Raw genomic sequence first — 15,997 nt, 5'->3', positions numbered from 1 at the left:
TTCTTTGCAGAAAAAGGTTGTAGGCTATGCACACTCAAATAGTGAAAAATGTAAATGATAACACCACCAAAGTTAGCACTCCTAACCTAAAAAAATGTCGAAAATTGTTATCAATGTCAAACCAAACACTAGTTTTTCTTGTATGTATGTATTGCTTGCATTCTAGAATTATTTCTCTTGTAGTCTACGGTTATTACAAGCATAAAAACAGTTTTCCGTTGTGACGTTTAAGGAGAACACACGCTCCCTTCATCATTTATTTATTTTTAGTTTGAGTCACAACGAAAAACTGTGTTTTTATGGTTGTAATACTCCTAACAAATGTTTCTTCTATTTTGGTTTTGTAATTTTTCAGTCCTTTGTGTTTGATTTACTTTACTTTATAATGCATTCTAATGTAAAATAATTAACATTTATTGTAAATTTATTTTTGTCATTAATATTTCATGTTTATGAAGCAGTAGGAAACACCCTTTGGTAAGTTGGTACTGTTTTGGATTGTTGTTTTGAGTGCTTTATTCCTATATTCACCTGTACTGCTTCAGGTTAAGGAAACACCATAACCAGGGGGTGGATTTTGGCATATTTACATGTTTCTTTCCTTGGGGAACATCCATATCCTATCAACGAATTCATTCTTCTTACTTGATTGGGAATTCTCAGGGAAAGTTTTAAAGTGCATATAAATGCATATTTAAGATGTTAGGGCATATTTGAGCTTTATGTGCATATTTCATGCACATATTCGAAATAATTTTCATGAAATGATTCATTTCAAGCTTGCCTCTTCAAGTTCTTTGTGTCAATCAGAGACAAGTAAAAGAAATAAGTCACAGTTCCATGTGTTAGTGACAGCACTAAAGTGGCTTTATTTCTTGACTAGCTGTTAGTACATTATCTTCGTAAATCTGTGGCCATACCTATGTCTGAGCTGTACTACATGTGTGGAGAACAAAAGGGGCAATTCCCCTTCTGGTTGCAAATGTCCATCTTGGGGAGGATGTAAGCGGTGACCCTTTCCAATGACACTGAAATGCCAATCTGTCTTCCTCGTAGTATACGCTGGACTGCATCTTGCAGACTGACAAGACTCGGGCATCTGGGGACTCACCGAGTCACAGCCAGTATATTTCTCTTTATGACTTCTGTTGCATCCTATACATGCGTGTTTGTGATTGTCATTTCACCAATTTCAACATATCACCATTCATCCTCATCTTTGCAATAAGCCAAAAGCAAATGAAGCCAAGTAACCGATCAACCATATGCTACATATACTGGAACCTCCCATCCAGACTTGTAAATATTCACAACATTCTAAAACACTGGTGAGTGCTATCCTCCACCCAAAATAAGAATGAAGTAAATGTAAACAAAAGCACGTGACTTATGAAGTTGCGACCTTATTAATTAATTCTAACATCGGATAAGGTATGTGAAACCCCTGCCTTGATTTCAGCATAGAAGCTTAGGTAAATGGTATTCTTTTGTCAAACGATCTACATGCTTATGATTTGGAACAGTTGCCATCAGAATTAGCCAAACCAGATTTAGAAACTAACTCTAGCAAAAGAATATTACAGTAGGAAATTGCTAGTTTGGGTTTTGTCCAGAATTTCAGGGCTTTGTAAACCCCGTGTATTGGTGTAGTTAAAATACAATTGTTCGGAGACGTAAGACCAGTTGTTATGGATACCTGTGGGATATTATTAATTTAATTTCTTAAATTTTGCATGCAAAGGAGTGCATTGTTATTGTTTTTAGTTGTTAATAACTAGAGCATGATGACCCTGTTATTTGGGGGGGACTAAAATAACCCCCAGCAACTAGTCATCACTTTCTTGCTTTGCAAAAAGTCTGTAAAAATAAAAATCACAGAAATGCAATTTTTTTACATGTTGAGCAATTGTATTGGCCAAGTGCGCTGGAAATCTTGGACAAAAGATGCAATTATGTGAGCAATGACTTGCCCCCCTGGTGCGATCATAAAGCATGTTTAGAACATAATACACAATTTTTAGGACAAATTTAAAAAATTTTTGCCTTTCAGTGCAAATAAATCTGCCCCTAACCATACAGTTATTTTTTTAAATGTCACATTTATTTTGCAAGAAAATTGAACTCTTCCAAACATTTGATATTTTTTATTTATATTGTTATGTTATACCGAACTTCAATATTTGTATCACTATTTTCATCTCAAGAAAGACGATGAATCTTGAAATTATAAATGGGGAAACTATTTTAGACCATTTTCTCTCAACACTGCAGTAGGCCACTGGAAACAACACAACTTATGGCAGTTCCCACGAACAAAAAAATAGTTAATGCCATTATTAAAATGAATCATATGGAGATTAACTCGTAATCAAGAATAAAATTTAGGCAGTTAACGTTCACTCTGCATGAAGGACAAACACAAAACACCATACATGATGCAGCGATGACAAAGCAAAATAAAAATATTGTATCTTAAATAATTTAGAGAAGTAAAAAAATAAGTACGAATATTCGCATATTTGCACGAAATTAGTCACATGACACCATGAAACAGCTAGAAATACGCAAGAGATCGCTAAGTTTAGCACATCGAAAGGAGAGCCCAGTTCTACTCCTCATGCCCAATCACCCCGCTATGTTTCATGTTGAATGAAATGGTTTCAGGCAGGCCAGATCATTGCAGCGAGTCTGCGAATCCAAGGTCCTTCGACCGCTAGTTTTCCCTACTCTTGAAGGTCTGGTCATAAGAGAACTTTTTCAGCCCCCTTGTTTACAAACACCACAGGGTATCTGTGATGTCATCAAGATGAAACTTCTCAGAATGTCCAGCACTGTAAAACATGCAACGCTCTTGTTTTTAAGAAAAAAAACACATACTGAAGAGCATCAACTTACCCAGAATACATGAAAGAAATGGTGCATATAGGGTTACCAGACGTCTGGATTCTCCCGGACATGTCCTACATTTTAGCCGTGTGTCCGGCGTCCGGGAGAAATTTAAAAAATGTCATAAATGTCCTACATTTTGAGCGTCACAATATATTAACTAGGAAAATACATGTTTCAGTTTAACAAAGATAAATCATGCAAGTTACAAGTCTATGGACTGCGTTCCCGAACTCAATAGTGACATTTATTTTGATTGAGTCATTGCTGAAAAAGAAAATAAAATATTGTCCTGCTAGAGGACAAACGGAAAAATGGAAGCAATTAATGAACAAAAGTTTTGGGACCACATTCTGATGATGCGAGCGTTCAATGCCTGAGGGAAATTTCTTGCCTTGGGGTTTACAGGTATATTGATGAAACAAGGTGTTTTCCATTCTTACTCATTATCTTGATTGTAAAGGAGGGGTTTACAGAACAAAGTTATTTAGGGTGTCTACTAGTCAAGAAAATCGTGAAAATCAAGAAAAATTAAAGAAAGTAGGCCAAGAAGTCAATAAAAAGTCAAGAAATTATACTTGTGGTCAAGAATGTTTGCTATCCCAATGACTGATTAGTGGATTTAGTTTATTTTACTTAACTTTTCTGCTCCTTTGGCTAGTCGCGAAGATGAGGATGAATGGCCATAAGATAAGATGGATGAAGAGTCAATCAACAAGATGGCGGACAGCACGATGCAAGGATAGCGAGAGCTCCCATATCTTTCCTTCCACTAGGCTGGTACATTTAACGATCAAAGTCCATTTTCCATATAATCAAGTACCAGCATTGTCAGTGTTCACGACAAGCCTCTTAGTGGTGACGTAAACATCATATGAATATACTTTTTACGGCATTTTTACCATGACAAAGCCGAAGCCCTCGTTGAATGTGGTGTCTAACCGTGTGGAAAGCGTGGAGGAGCGACTTCGGGAGTTTGAGAACCACCTGCGGGACATCGCCGGACAGCAGACACCCCTTGGTAGCGCCGACACCGGAGTCCAGCCGGCGTTGCAAGATCTGAGCGCGGCCTTCCTGGATTTCAAAAAGGAGGCCGCAGAAACGCTGAAATCCGTAAAGTTGGACATCGAGGCTCTCAAGAGATCTTCGAACGAGAACGCCCGGAAGATCGACGATCTGGAGATGTACTCCAAGAGAAACTGTCTCCTGCTGCACGGCATTCCGGAAACGACCGGCGAGAACACGGACGAGCTCGTTCTTCAAGTGATCCGGAAGAACCTGAATATGCAGGACATCAGCATCGATTACATTGAACGTTCCCACCGCATCGGTCCCCAGAGGAGAACAGTGGCGGATGCAGTGAAGTCCGGGAAGAGGCCCATCATCTTCCGCCTCTGCAGTTACCGTACGAGAGATTCTATATGGAAGAGAAAGAAAGCTCTGAAGGGATCAAGATTCCTTCTGACAGAATCCCTGACGGCCGCTCGACATCAGGTGCTGCAGAGGGCTAAAGACCAACACGGCCCCAGGAACGTCTGGACCCAGGATGGAAGGATCATTATACTTCGTAGCAACGGGCATAAGATCTCGGTCACGACGATGGAGGACTTGCAAAAAATCGAGTGAACGTGGAGGGGAAAGGACACCCTGAGACATGGACATAAAAAAGCTCAGCGTCCATTTTAAAACTGTGTTGTACATACATTGTGCAAGTTTCTTTTCTACATATATTTGTTATTCTTTTTTGTGTTTCCGTGTTAGTGTATATGTTTATCTGCGTGTGTGTGTGCTTAAGTGTGTTGCAAAGGGTTTTCAGTGTTCTGCAAACATCATCTCTTCTGCCGCCTTGGTAAGTAGACTTATAATTCCTTACATAGCATGCCTTTCCGGATCATCCAATAAATTGAAATTCAACTCTCTGCGATGGCTGGAACCGCTAATTTGGTCACTGTAAATTTGGCAACGCCCCCATCCAGCCCATTTGCGGAACTCTGAGACTTGTCCCTCTCCCCAGGAAGTGTGACCGACCCCTCCCCACCCCCTTCACGGCAGACGATTGTAAACTTTTTTCCCAAACCCAGGTCAACTTTCGCCACCGGCAACCTCAATGTAGCGCACATAAATGCCCAGAGCGCCCTCAAACATTTCCTCGAGATCCAAAATATATTTTCCACGCTCGAACATATCGATGCTCTTTTAGTCTCCGAAACGTGGCTGCAAGAGTCCCTCTCGAGCGATCTGGTGCATGTGGCGGGATTTAAACTCTTTAGGAGAGACAGGATCGGAAAAAGGGGCGGGGGAGTAGCAATATATCTAAGGGAAGACATTAACGCAAAAGTAATGAGAATCTCACGGAGAATATAACTATTCTTCCGAATTCCTCATTCTCGAAGTCACCGTAAGACAACAAAAGGTTCTTTTGTCCGTAGTGTACTGACCTCCTTGCACTTCCCTCGTCAACTTCGAAAATGAAATCGGGAATTTCTTGCCCAACTATGAACATTCGATAATTTTGGGGGACTTTAATATCGATCTCTGCTGCACAAAGAAAGAAGTCACGTCGTTCCGGGACACGGTGTCTGCTCTGAACCTTTCCATCTGTCCTCTCGACCCAACTCACCACGCTCCAACCTCTGAATCGTGGATCGACTTAATTCTTGTTTCCAGGCCATCACGCGTAGTAAGTCACAGACAAACCCCAGTACCCGGAATCTCTTACCATGACATGATATTTTTATCTTATGAGCTGCGCGTTCCCAAGTACAAAGCCAAACTTGTATGTTACAGAGACATTAAAAACATAAACGATGCGCAATTATCTGCCGACGCCGCCATTCTCCCATGGCACGTAATCAGCACGTTGCCCACTCTCGACCAACAGGTGAATCTTCTTAACACTTTCATTCTCCAGTTGTACGACAAGCACGCCCCGGTGAAAAAGAAACGCGTCTCTCGCCCCCCTTGTCCGTGGTTGACGGACGACCTGCGGCAGCTCATGGCAGCCAGGGATCGATCCTACGGCAAAAATCTGAGGGACGTAAAGCGCGGCCAGTCGGCAAGTGGCAGTTTCGAAAGATTCAGAATATTACGAAATCGTTGTAACCAAGAGGTCAGGAAAGCAAAGCGTCGATTCGCGAACGATCTTCTGAATTATGAGAAAAAGTCAGATGTTATTTGGAAAAAACTGAAAACTTTAGGTGTTGGTAAACAAAAAAGGAACGATCAATTAAACTTCTCCATAGAAATGTTGAACGAATATTTCAGCGAAGTTCAAACACTGGACAATAATGTAAGGGAAGAAACAATACGAACGATTTCGACCACCGTTCACAGCACTGCACCAAAATTTTTCTTCTCGCCCATTCGGCCAGGACACGTTCAGTCAGCTCTCAATAAAATAAAATCCACTGCTGTGGGAATAGACGAAATCTCTGTTCTAATGATTAAAAAAATTCTCCCGTACGTTCTCGTTCCTATAACAGGCATTTTTAATTTCTCCCTGTCCTTCGGCATATTCCCGTCGATTTGGAAACTGGCTAAGGTTCGCCCTCTGCCAAAAACAAACAAAGTTCTCAGCCTCGGCGACCACCGGCCGATAAGTATTCTTCCGGCTCTGTCCAAAGCTCTCGAACACGTTGTCAGTAACCAAACGCGTAATTTCTTATCACGAAACAATCTAATGAATCCCCTCCAATCGGGATTCCGGCGCAACCATAGCACCTGCACAGCGCTCATCAACGTGACGGACGACATAAGACACGCCATGGACATTAAAGAAGTAACTATTCTTGTACTTCTAGACTTTAGTAAAGCTTTTCAGACTATTGACCACGACATCTTGCTATCCAAGCTATCCTTCCTGTACAACTTCTCTGACCCAACCGTAGCTTGGTTCCGTTCGTATATTAATGAACGCCAACAATGCGTCTTCAACTCTGGTGAGAAATCGTCGTGGCGATCAATCAGCGCCGGTGTCCCCCAGGGAACCGTCCTCGGTCCACTCCTCTTCTCTCTGTACATTAACCATATTCCTGACGCACTCGAACACTGTAAATATCACATCTATGCAGATGATGTTCAGCTGTATTTGTCATTTCCTCCAAAGAATATTGAAACTTCAATTTGCGATATAAATTATGATCTGAACAAAATCAGTACTTGGTCAGCTAATCATAGGCTACTAATTAATCCTTCGAAAACCCAAACTATTATTATAGGTTCACAAAAAATGCTTTCAGCATTTGAAATTTCTTCCCTCCCGCCCATAATGGTCTTAGGGAAAGCTATTAAATTAAGTAAAACAGCCAAAAATCTGGGCGTAATGTTTAATCAGCATCTCTCATGGTCAGATCACGTAAATTTAACTAGTAAAAGAGCCTTCGCTGCATTACACGCTCTTGTTCGGCTTAAACATTTTCTACCCATTGGCATTAAAATCAAACTGGTGCAAGCACTTGTTTTTCCACACTTCGATTACTGCGATTCTGTCTATTCTGAATTACCAGATGATCTCGCTCAACGTCTTCAACGAGTACAAAACACCTGCGTCCGCTTTATTTTCGATCTGAAATATAGGGACCATTTATCCGTTTTCTTTACAAAGATAAATTGGCTCAAATTAATTGATCGGCGAAAGGTACACAACCTCACCCTTCTCTATAGGGCAATCAGTTCAAAGGAACCAGCTTATCTCTCGAGCAGATTCTCAATGCTTTCCGAATCACACAGCCTTGACACCAGATCGCGAGGGAGAACTCAACTACACATCCCCCTTCATAACTCAAATTTTTATTCAAAATCTTTCACTGTTTCTACTTCTCGTCTTTGGAACTCACTGCCCCTCGAAATCCGAAACTCATCTTCAGTATATGTCTTTAAGACGCAATTAAAACATTTTTTATTGGGCACAAATAGTTAGCACATTATATTTTAGTGATAAATTGCATACAGTTAAGGGCAGAACAACACTGAAAATCCTTATTCACCTTAATATTTCAAATCCCTGACTACTGTCATGAATATCTGATTGTGTATGTGTGTGTTTTGTTGTATGTTCGTGTGTATAGGTTAGGATTTTATTCCCGTATGTATTTTTTTTCTTGTCATTTTTTTCTGTAATTTTTTCTTTGTAATTTTATATTTCACTTTTTATATTTTAAAATTTACCTTTCTATGTAATGGTTTAAATGTTGTTGTAAACATGGTTAAGTGGTAGAAAAGGCTACAAAGCCTTAACTTCGCCATGATAAACAAGACGCAATAAATAAATAAAATAAATATAGGGACGACAACATGAGCCCCACATAAGATCATACTGGCTGAGAGTCCAAACAGCAGAGCCTCGGCAGTCTGCAAAATGCAGTCCAGAATGCATTAATAGATAAAATAGGTCTAAATCTCTGCTGCAGTTTTCATTTTAACCAGCCTTTTGGTAGGATTTTCTTATTAAATATTATTTTCTTAATTGCTAATTTCCAACTTAACCTTTATTTATTCGACTCCTACTTAGGTAAACAAAAACAAAAAATAAATGTAAAGAAATATCCTGAAAAACTCAAGAATTTTGGATTTGTTATTTTGGTAGACACCCTGTTATTCAACTAAAAACTACCCAAGATGAAACTTCTGGAACCATTTCTACGGTAATTGCTGAATATTTGTTTGCCATTACAGGTCATAATGCAAAGGTTGAGAGATTACTTTCATTAACCATCAGCACAACAGACTCACGAGAGATTTTTTTTTCATAAAGTCTGTAGGAAGTTTGGTACTGGTCCATATAATATCAAATAGTTTGACTGTCCAGTCTCTCATAAATATATCTTGACAACCTGAAATTTTGGGAAAAATTGGCTCCTCTGAGAAGTATCGTTAAAACAGGTGCATTGTTTAGTATAATTACAAGTTTGGAAATTTTGAATTAAAGAATTCATTAAGAAACTTTTTTTAATGAAAAGTGTCAATTTTAAATTACTCTCTAACGTGTTCTATAGAAATATGTATTATTGATTGCAAATGTTTTGTGTCCTACATTTTGACTCAATGGCCTATATTTTGGAACAAAATGTCCTACATTTCCCTCATAGCGATCTGGTAACCCTAGGTGCATAGAAAAAAAATATAAGTAAGCAAAAGCATGAATATCCCCATGGTTAGTGCTAGAAAGAACTAAAAAATAAAAAAAAAGCAGTTCTGGATCCATTGTATTTCCTTCATAGTATTATTTCTCTTTTTAATTTTTTTGGATCCTGCGGTTCAAATATTGATTTCAGAAAAAATATTCTTCCTTTACAAGAATTGTGTTTAGTATGCTTACAAATGATGACTGATCAAGATTCTTGTTCTCGAGGTGACACATACTTACTCAGACAGAACCTTTTGGTACCCTTAACCCTCTGGAGAATGTGAAATATGTTGCATGATTTATGAAGATTTTGTTGTTTATGAACATTTTCAGTTGATTATAGCTCTTGGAAATGTGATCTTGTGACGTAAACTACGTCTGTTACCTTAGCATGTTACTTTACCATGAAGAAGAACAGCCCGAAGGCTTCGCCCAAGTGAATATAGCACCCAAAACGACTTTCTACAACAGCAGCTATAATGGTAAGGATGTCGAATTGACCCTTCTTAATAGAAATATGTATGATACATCGTTGGAAAGGGTACGAACCAAGGATTCCAGAAATGCAAAATTAAGGTGAGGAAACAATTGGAAGTTGGGAAAAAAAAAGTAGTATTAATTGCCCCCCGATTCCGAGCTCCGTCCCTGGGGTAATTGACCTACCGTGACCCCCGCCTTTTTCTATAGTCCCTTTGGGAACGACTTGAGATGACCGGACCCCTCTCAGATTTTCTTCATAATTGGCATACTCACTAATTGATGCCTCCTAATCACGAATCTGAAGTTAAAATTTGTCGGAAACGTCTAGAAATTGCAAAATAAGTGAAAATAAGGCATTAGTTTTCGGAATGGAAACTGTCGATTTTCACGAAATTTTTTTTTTTCACAACCAAATATATATATTCCTGATACTACCAATGGTTCGTGGGGCTAGCGTCAATGGTTCACAATTTCTAGACGTGACCGACAAATATTAACTTCAGATTCGCGATTAGGAGGCCTCAATTAGTGAGTATGTCAAATATGAAGAAAATTGAAAAGGGGTCCGATCATTTCAAGTCATAACTCAATTTGAATAAAAACATGAAAAAATAGGAATGAAAACATGATTTAAAAGAAGTTCAATCCTAGTGGAAATTCGTATATAGGTATATCCACGTTGAAAACCAAAGTTCGACCTGGTAATACTGTGTGTTTACAACATGGATTAGGTAAAAGGATACCAGATATGGTAAGTAATGTTCTAGTAAACTTCAAATTGAGAAATGCACAGTATCAATTTGAAGTGTTAAATATGTACTATTAGCAAACAATATATTTTTTTTACTTTCAAAAGGTAAAACGCAAAGGGCGATTGTGCAGTCTAGCCTCTTATAATTTTATGTAATTAGATTAGGATTGGTACTTATAGTTATTTTTGTCGTGTTCTTTCGCTATTTTAGTGTGCATATACAAACAGTTTTTACGGTACCAGTGCGCTCTCCACCGAACACCTCTAACTCGTTTATTTACTCATTTTTAACATTCGTACTTACCTACTCTGCATTGCAAAAGATTCTTTAAGGTGGCATTTTGTTTTTTTTACGAAAATAATTTCAATTTTTCACATTAACAGTAATTATTTTTCTTGGTTTCTTCGCTTCCGTAACACACAATATGGCGGGTACAGCTTGAGTCACGTCATGCATCATGTGGGTATGCAGTTTTTCCAACCTTCGTAAACGAAAAATACCTGAATAGCCTCACAAAACATTGACGCATAACTCCCAAAACCATTCACGGATAGCCCCAAAAACCATTGACAGATAGCCCCACGAACCATTTCCGGCAAGGTTAGGTTAGATTCGGTTAGGTTACGCAAGAATAGTTAAAATTTTGATCGTAAAACAATGTGATACAGTTTTGAAAAAAAATAATTTCTCCACTTCTTGCAAAACAACAGCGTGGTTGGAAATACTGACAGGGGGGTTACGTCATGAAACACATGGAACATACAGCACACGTAGAGGAAACAACGGTCATTGTGCGTCGGAGAGATATTTTTCTTCAAAAATACATGAATTCCCGGTCGAATAGATTCCACGATGAAAGAAAATACCTCCACGAACAATAGGTCCACGGAAGACGCCATTCTCCCAACATGAAAAAAATCAACGTGCAATACACCATTGCCAAAAAAAAAAAAAGTTTTCATTGTATTTATGCTAATGGAACCTAACGTAACAGGCCTAACCTAACCTCGTAGGCATTCCTCGTACACAAGGTAGGAAAACTGTTGTGCATGTCTCCCGCCATTCTTCCATGCTGAACACAATGTAACTGAGAACGCAACAGTGTGGCAATGCTGGATACAGCATAACGAATTGGGTCTCATGGCACAACACTTGACCAACCTTGTGTTTTGACGTCAAGAAATACAGACGAAAGAAAGCTTTTCAATTTTAGTGTGTTTAGTTCTCTTAGCGTAAATAATAATTTTTCGTTGTATTTATGCTAATGGAACCTAACCTAACAGGCCTAACCTTGCCTTATAGGAATTCCTCTTCTGACGTCGGAACACAAGGTAGAAAAACTGTTGTGCGACAAGAATTGCGAAAGAAACATTGTTGTCAATTGCTTTGCATGGAGAATCATCCTATTTAACAAGGTTAATCTACAACTTCTACACATTATTTTACAATTTCCATGCTTGACCGCCAATTATGAGATGCAGATTCGTTATTAGGAGGTCTCAATTAGTGAGTGTGCGAAATTACATAGAAATTGGAGAGTGGTCCGGTATTGTAAACTCATGCCCTAATTTCGTTAAAAAAAAAAAAAAAGCGAAAACAACCTTTTGCAATGCAGAATAAGTAAGCACGAATGTCAACAATTACAGAGTTACAGACGTTTCCCGGCTTTGATAATTTTACCACAATTTTTACATTTTTTCGGGTAAAATTTATTAAGAAAGTCGTCTTCCTTATTTTACGATCATATGGATCTGGCCATCTCTACTTCACATGTCATGTACGAACACTGTCATCATCATTATCGATGTAGGAATCCCCCTCCACTCCCCGGTTGAAAGATCGACTCTTGACGTTTGGCAATTCTTGCGACGACTACGTAAAAATTTCACGCTTCGCCATTCTCTTTGCACTGATACGCGTGTGCGCACAGACACACACATACACATATATATAATATATATATAGTTTTCAGGCGTCGTCACTGGTCACGAGTCCTTCACACCTGCGTATGCATCTTCAGTTTGAAAGATATAAAATGAAACAACTTACGTCAGCTTAAGAATTATTGTGCTTAATGTTCAGTGTCTGCATTCGAGTCCTCGAAAAAATTAAATGATACATTACTCAATAGATCGAGAATGTTACTACGGTTATGTGACAGCAGCAATATCTTTTTTCGAAACTCGCACACTTATTTCAGAATTTCACAAATGTTAAGAACTAGTGATGGGTCGTTCCGGAACGAATCGTTCCAAAGGAACGAAACCAGCAAGTGAACGAATCGTTCCGATTCAGGAAGTCAGCTGGAATCGAATCTGGTTTTGTTTTTAGCTACTGCGCCTGCGTCGTTGTCAACACATGCGAGAAACTTCTACAAGTGGCTTCTCTTGTCCTTTTGTTCCCTTACTTTCCCGCCATCTGCCTCAGCATTGAAAAGGCACTCCGAGGAGAGGGAAGAGGGGGGGGGTAGGAGGAAAGTTGTATTTTGCCCATTCCGAGTGATCTGGGCTAAACAGCAGGGACATTGTGAATTCTGCAAAATTCTTCCCTGGCTCGGAGAAAAATTTCCCTCCCGTGTAGCAAAAAATTTCCCTTTCGACTTGAAAATTCCTGGTCTTCCACCACCAAGAAATACAACAATAAAATAGAAAATAAATTATCCATACTTTCACGATTTATCCAGAACTTCTAATCTAGGAGGGTGTAAATGATGTAAAGGCAAATTTAACACCAAATCACACTGATTGATTTGCTTCATTTTACTTCGCTTTTTGTGCCACTTTTGGCTAATTTGCGAAGATGGAGATGAGTGATGAATGGACACTCACAAACATTCGAACCCGGGACCCCCTAGTGTTAGCGCGAAGTGCTAACCCCTCCGCCACGGGAGTCTGCTACCAAATTAGATGATTGTGAATAAATTTAAAGGGGGTCTGTTGCGAAAAAAATATAGCCGTGATATGTAGAGGTGGATAAATCATTGAGTATGTACTTAATTTATTTTCTTCATGTTGGACAAAATCTGTTTTATTTGAGTCGTTATTGCTAATTAATATTTTTACTTGAATGTTGATTGTTGATTGATTGATTTAGTTTATTTTACTTTGCGTTTTGTGAATCCTGGCTAATTTGCGAAGATGGGGATGAGTGATGAAATTGATGAATGGACATTCACAAACAACCAAGTCCGAGCGGGATTCGAACCTGGGACCGTTGGCATCGCAGCGCGATGTGCTAACCGCTCAGCCACAGGCTCCGGCTTTACTTGAATGTTGTTACACTTTTTAACTGAATCACGATTAACTGCGATCAACTGAGTTCGAACTGAAAGAAAATACATTTCAGGTGTTTATAAAAGATAAGTATTATTTAATGCAAGACATCTAATTCCACCGTTTCTTGCACATTTTAGACGTTTCACTCTTTTCCCTTCCTTGGCTCCAAAAATTTCCCGTTTTTAGGAAGTTTCCTGCTGGGTTCATCGCGGTTAAACTCCTCTCCCTCCTTCACCCGCTATTGAGGTCAGAAGGAACCAACCAAGAAGCCAAATATAATGGAGGGCGTTACTGCAGTTTTTAACTCGCTCCAAGCTCCCCAATAGGCGTACTGTACGTTTGAAGGAAGGACTAGTCAGTGAGCCTTGGTACGAGTTTATGGAATCGGAACGAGAATTTGGAGTCGGAACGAATCGTTCCGAGGTTTCGTTCCGACCAAACAGCCTGGAGACTGGAGAGAGGCAAGGGTGCGGGTGTGTTTGAGATACACCTGCACTTCGTAAAATCAAATGTTCGCTGAAATCTGAATCATAAGAACATCGAATTGTAAAAAGAAAGGGACGTAACTATGTATTTGAAGTTAATAAAAATACATTTACATTGAGAGAAGAGCGCAGTAATCATTTGGCATCCATGACAATTTAATTTATTAATTACATTCGACGGTTCATTTTTCTCCCCCTTTCCCTCCCATTACACAACCTTTATTAAGAATATATATAAGGTAAAAAGAAAATATCAGTTATGAACCATTCCTGTTGTCGACATAAAATAAATTTATATTTCTAAAAACCCGGTATTGATATATTTACGTCGAATCAATTACGCGCAATCGGCCTATTTGAGAGATTTTGTTCTACCACATGGCATATTTTTCTTAGCTTTATTTCCATCGCTTTTAGTGTGATTACAATTTGTTATAGCTAATATCAGTAATAAATGGGGAAAAATGCATGATGATAATTTTCTCCTTTCAAAGTAAAGTACTTGTAATTTCACATTGTTTAGCAGTGCACCCGCGAAGTGTAAAACGCTGCAAAATAACATTGAATGGGCCCACCCTTTAGCCGCGTGTAATTAACACACACACACACATATTACCAGGTCCACAAAACTCCATCCTACATTATTTTCAATTTCCCCCACCTCTTCTCCTGGCAAGGAGGAACGAAACATGAGCCTCGTTCCTCGGAACGAGAGGAAATGATTCCAGGAATCATGATTCCGAAAAGGAACGAGTGAACGAAATCATGGTGGAAGAACGAGACAGCCGGAGTCGGACCGACTTGCAGTGGAACGAAAGGAACGAAGGAACGAGTTGGAGGAATCGATTCCTTTAGGTGAGCGGAACGAAAGGAATCGAATCCGCAAAAGGAACGACTTTTCCCATCACTGTTAAGAACACGGGGCGGGAATTGGAATCCGACGTGCGAGTACTAGTGATAAACGTTCAACTTTATTCCACTCAGATCTCGCATTAGACCCCTCTAGACACAGATTAGAAATGGGGCTGTTCATTGACAAACTTTTCCGCTAGAGGCGCCACCCTTCTTGTGTACCAGGGTTGGCAAAATTTGTGTTTTTTTTAAAAAGAACAAAACAAACTGTTTTTTTTGTTTAAAACATGTTTTTTTTGTTTTAAACATAGTTTTAAACATGAGTTAAAAAAAACATGTTTTAAACATGTTTTAAACAAAACAAATTCAACCTTTTCCCAGTAAATTATAGTTAAAGTCGTTAAAGAGAAAAAATACTCATTTTTATGACTACAATGGCGACAAGGACAGTTTATTTACCTTTGGAGATAAGGTTTACCATACTGCAGGGTAGGGGTGTGGGGTACAGAATTTTTTGGGTCGGGACGGGGAAAATTCTCAATTTCCCGAAAAAGTCGGAAAATTTTCGGGACGGGATGTGTTCGAAATTTCCCAAAGCTCTTGAAATCTCGAATTCTACATGTAATTTCCATTTTAAGTGCTTGTTTTTGCACTTCTGGTACAAAACCACAATGCAGAGAATGTCTAGAATTGACGACGTTTTAAAATGACCATTCGGAATTTCCAGACTGCTTGGGATCCCAAAACGTCGGAAAGTCAGGATCGGGACGGAAATTTTCTTTCCCGATCCCGGTCCCGACTTTTCGGGATCTCGCACACCTCTACTGCAGGTATAGGCGCCGACTCCATGGGGCTTAAGGGGGGGTCGAGCCCCCCAATATTAACAATGTGGGGGCAGAGCCACCCAAATAATTTTGCTTAAGAAGATCTAATGTATTATTTTGCTTCTCTTGTAAAGTTTACTCTGAACTGTGCCACATGAACTTAACTTTTAATACACATTTAAAATTTTCTACACCATCAACTTTGGTGGACTAAAACCGCTAAACCATCAACTTTGGGGAGGCTATGACCAGAGACAGCAAAACGCATGATTTATTACTAGTATATACTAAGTATGTAATTATGAGTATTGTTAAAATT

General features: G+C 39.1%; 1 protein-coding gene across 2 annotated transcripts in view; it reads right to left on the bottom strand.

The window, feature by feature from the left end:
- LOC145985897 (beclin-1-like protein) overlaps positions 1 to 12,486 on the bottom strand; it is a 56,732-nt gene extending 44,246 nt beyond the window's left edge. For both annotated transcript variants that reach the window (XR_014441463.1, XM_083120033.1), the window contains exon 1: positions 12,292 to 12,486. The gene's annotated coding sequence lies outside the window, so the exon portion shown is untranslated. The remainder of the gene's footprint in view (positions 1 to 12,291) is intronic.
- Positions 12,487 to 15,997: the final 3,511 nt, after the last annotated feature.

This window comes from Lepisma saccharinum, chromosome 3, assembly GCF_977018435.1.
Source record: "Lepisma saccharinum chromosome 3, izLepSacc3.1, whole genome shotgun sequence".
In the NCBI taxonomy this organism is placed as follows: Eukaryota; Metazoa; Arthropoda; class Insecta; order Zygentoma; family Lepismatidae; genus Lepisma; species Lepisma saccharinum.
Note: the sequence above shows the minus strand (reverse complement) of the source record. Positions and strands in the feature narration are given on the sequence as shown.